We start from the raw sequence: 4,699 nt of genomic DNA, 5'->3' as shown, positions 1-4,699 counted from the left end.
GTATAATGTATGGGTTAACAGCAAGGTCTTTATGTTCAGACTTTGCTTTTGAAGACTGACTCTGCTACTTACTAGCTTTGTGACCCTGGGTATTGTTTACTTCTCAGTTTCTGTATCTAAAAAATGGGGCCAGTAGGGCCAACCTAGTAAGGTTGTTGAAATGATTAAATGAGTCAATACGTACAAAGTGTCTGGTATATAAGTTCTCATAAATGTCTATTATTAACAATGATAATGATGTCCACATGATAAGTTGTCATATCTTGGAACAAAGCTGAGAATGGCCTAGTTAACTGCAGTAGAACAGGGTAGGTGGGGAGGAGACAGTATCTAGAACTTGAACCATTCATTTCAGATATACCTAGCTGCACTTCCTAGAAACCTTACCTTAAGACTTCTATTTTAACTGGAAAGAAAGACTATAGATAGCAGATGGAAGCTATTCAATGTGAAGGCAGTTTTCTGCCTATCAATCTCCCATGTGATTGTATAAGAGAGCTCAAGTCCCTCTCTCTGCCAGGTGAGACACCTAAGCACATTAAGGTAGGAATGGCTGTGAATTCATGATCACCAGCCATCTTTGCATTGTTGGTTTGATGGTCATGACCCAACCATGCCCTGGAACTTGTAGACCATGGCCTTGGCTTCAGTTTGCTGCTGTGAACAATATATGCAACTTGTATTAGTGACCAAATAGCTCCAATAGGACTTGAAGTACCTGATTGAGCAGATTTCTTGGAAGAAAAGGCAAAAGAGCTGCCCTTGGCTCTGACCTCATGCCTAAATCCTAAGAGTATGCTTGCCTTTGGTGCTGAAGGCCTGAGTCCTTAGAAATTACACAGGATAGAATCTGTTGGTAAGGGTTCCTCTGGCTTTCGGTTTATCCTGCCATGGGGGAAAAAAAAGAGCAGGAATCAGGATGTATTAGGATTACTAAAGCTTAAGGCTTCTTGGCAGTCAGAGCATGCAATAACTACCCACTCCTGATCATTCTCAACTTGCTAGACCAGCTGAAGAAAGCTGGGATAGTCACACTGTCTGGATTCAGGGAAGTGTGTAACTGCATCAGAATCTAGGAGGCTGCCTGGAAGGCAGCATTCTATAATGACTCAGATAATCTGAATATTGAGGGATGCCCTTCAGTTTCTGTATTTGAAGACATTAATTTTTTGAAGTGCCAAGAATAATGGAAACAAAAACTGGATCAGGGAGGAAAAGTTCCCTGGAGGAAGTGATCCACAAATTCTACTGCCACTTCCAGCTTCCCACTTTCCCCTCACTCCCACCCCTGGACCATGATAACTAAAATCCTATGCATATATATCTTTGACCTCTTCCTCTTGACATAAATGACATAGATTCTCCCCTAAGAACACCATTTCCCCTACTGCCTTTTCCATATACATTCGACCATAGGACCCAGAAGAGTTGGAAGCATTCTTACATCCCATCGTCATTTATCAACTATTACTCTGACACTCTCAAGTAAAAATTTTTTCTCTGTTACATTTCAGGTCACTAGGCTATACCACAGCTCCCTTCCTTGACTTAAACAACTATCTTCCTGGTCCCTCCCTCACATTTACCTCTGGCACCTGATCCACCTCCAGTCCCAAAATCACCATGGATGAGGACCATAGTATCTCTGTGGATGACCTATTCAACAACTTCTTGACCTCAACGCATGACCTTCATGTAACTTTAGTCAGCCCCATTCCTAGACAAATCTTGCATCTTGTCAACTGCCCCAAATTACTCCACCTCCAGAATCTTAAACTCTAGTATCCTACTCTCTGGCTACAGTCTTCTATTTCTCTCACTCCTTGCTCCTTCTAGACCATTTTCTTCCCGTCTGTTTGTCTCTGTCCCATCCAACCTAAATTCTTAGTTCTTCGGGTCAATCACTGTGTGACAAAACTGTCTGTTCTTTTGTCCCTTAACCTTTTATCTAACCCACCTGGAAAAGCAGCTGATCAGCTCTCTCTTCTACTCCTCATAGCGATTATTTCAAACTTCTCTATTCTCTTCAAAGTCTCTACCCTTTATGTGTCCCATCATACCTCTTCACTCTGACAAGATGACCTCATTTAATACCTTAGAGAGAAAATTAAAAGTATTAAAGAATACCTTAACTCTTCGTTCCTCATCTCCATTGCATAAAATTACCATCATCTGTTCATATCCTTTCCTCCTTCCTCTGGTCGAAAGCTAATTCTCTGATCCAAACCTAATCTAAAGCCAAAGCTACCTGTGCTCTGAAATTTATCCCTCTTCGCCTCCTCATATACTTTACTCCATCGGTTAACTCTCTGGTTTCATTAATGTCTCCCTCTCTACCTGCACTTCAGAAGCTCTACACCAGAGAGATTGGCTAGGCCATTGCTTTACTTGGGAAATATCTTCTTTGAGCATTTATTCAGAGGCACCATTGATATAAGTAAGAAAGTCAGAAAAGGGGAAAATATTTTTAGAAACTGGAATTAGGATTTGGGATTTTAGATTTAAAATGCAGAGTTTGATGGGCCATTCCAGTAGAAATGTAAAATAAGAGGTGTGGAGATGTACACGTGTATCTTTAGGAAAGAGATCAGTCTTTGATATCCAACTTTCTTCCTTACTCTGACACATCAAAGGCATATGACTACGCATTACATTGGATGGAGTGAAGGATGTCCTTGAGTATTTTCTTTCTAGTGACTTTCTCCAAAGGGCCTTTAAGTTTGGGCATATTAACCCATTTATTTTAAACTCATTTCAGTGAAAATCCAGATATTATCACTCTGAATTTAATCTCAATCTCCAGATGTGGAATGCAGAGAAAATTCCCTAGTCTTATGATTGATTAGGAAATGAGTGTCACTCTGGGCCTTTATTAGAAATTCTTATATTTTTGCATAATTGAAGAACAACTTAAAAACAATGTGCAGCCATATTTATTAAAAGAAAGGCTCTCAAAACGCTTGTTAGAGAAGGTCTTTACTATTTCTCTGGGAGCCAAAGTGCACCACTCTACGGATGTTCCAACCTCTCCTTCTGAGTATCAACTTCTAAGAGAGTATATGCTACATTTAGATTAGGAAGAGGCAGAGTCTAAGAAATGCCAATGAACTCGAGTGGCATATCTTTGGCTTTTGGTTGAAACTACTCCTCAGAAGTTCATCATATTCCACATTCCCTCTGATAAAATAGAGCTTTATTTCTCTGATGAGTAATTGCTTTGTTAGTCTCAGTTACCTCATTATATATTTAGAAATTACCCTTATGTTACTTTAAACTACCATAACCTTCACGCTCTTTTTTTCACGATAACATACAGGTTATAAATATCACAACATGCACTTGAATATTCATCAGAAATTTGAAGATTTCCTTGAGCTAACAGGATGACATTCATCAATGCATTTGAATAACTGTAGCACAGCTCTGCCAAATGGTCATCTGTCTTCTCTTTGAATCATGGGTCATTATTCAAAGCTCAGATAGATAAAAACCTGTAAATAAAAAGATAGACTAGGATGATAAGACTATAAGAGTCTTTTAAAGGTCATCTACTCTTTTCAGGTGCTATACTATAAAAGCCACTCCATAGAATGAGATTTTATAATCTATTCATATCTCCTTCCTTTTCTTCCTTACTCTCTTGTCTTCTTCCTGGTCTTCCTCTTTATACGAACATTTACTGAACACTCACAAAGTGCTAGGTCCTATGCTAAGTGCTGAGGGTTTAGTGACGAACAATAATCCATTCTTGACTTTAATACTCTAACCAGTAGGGAAAAGAGAGATTATGTTACTAAATCCAGGAGCCCAGGTAGGATGTCTATTTCCCTTAGCTCAACTGAGTGATCAGTAAATATTTCTAGGGAGGTGATGCTTGAACTTATCCTTTAAAGAATTAGTAGCAATTTGCCATGCAGACAAGGGGAAAAGGGCATTCCAAACAGAAAAAACACCATGAGCAACAACACGGAAGAGTGAGAGCACATGGTGATTGCAATTGTAAATGGGAGGTATGGCTGAACATAATGTGTAAATGTGGATAAATGTGGTCACCTATTCTGATGATGGCATTTCAGTAAAAATAAAATTAGCCTTTAATTTTAACCCTCTTCTTTAGTAGAGTTCTCTAAAAGCTGACAAGAATAAAATCTGATTCTATGTCATTTAATCCGAAGTGACTTAGATTTAAATACAGGGAGAGGAAACTTTCTTTTAAGAGTTACTTTTACTATTTACTGAGGGTGATGGTTATTAACAGAAGTCAAGGAAATAATTTCTTAAGTGTTCTCAGCTGTTTTTCTCGGCAATATTTCATTCGAATCAGAAGGATGTTAATTCTATATTTCATAAGATAGAGAAGCATGAGTGATTATATCAAGTAGAACCCAATCTTTAAAGAATTCTTAGTCAGTTTAGATTAGCTTCAGGAAATCCTGATTTTTATCCGATGTGGCCCACACATCCAGTTATTATATTCACAAGAGAGATTCTTTAAGGATTGGCTGTTAGCCTCATTTTGCATTGAGGCAGGAAGTAATAAATCTTAAGACAAGGTCACATGACTTTTAGGACTGATATAACTAAGGTCTCTCTCCATCTCTCCCTCTGATCTTCTGTCTGTCCTTCCTTTTGATCTCCATCCTTCCTCTTTGTTCATTTTTTTTTCTCTTGTCTCCGCATTGTTTTTCTTTCTTAATTT

This window comes from Pteropus vampyrus, unplaced genomic scaffold (assembly GCF_000151845.1).
Source record: "Pteropus vampyrus isolate Shadow unplaced genomic scaffold, Pvam_2.0 Scaffold535, whole genome shotgun sequence".
NCBI classification, from domain to species: domain Eukaryota; kingdom Metazoa; phylum Chordata; class Mammalia; order Chiroptera; family Pteropodidae; genus Pteropus; species Pteropus vampyrus.
The sequence above is the reverse complement of the archived record's forward strand: the minus strand, read 5'-3'. Positions refer to the sequence as shown.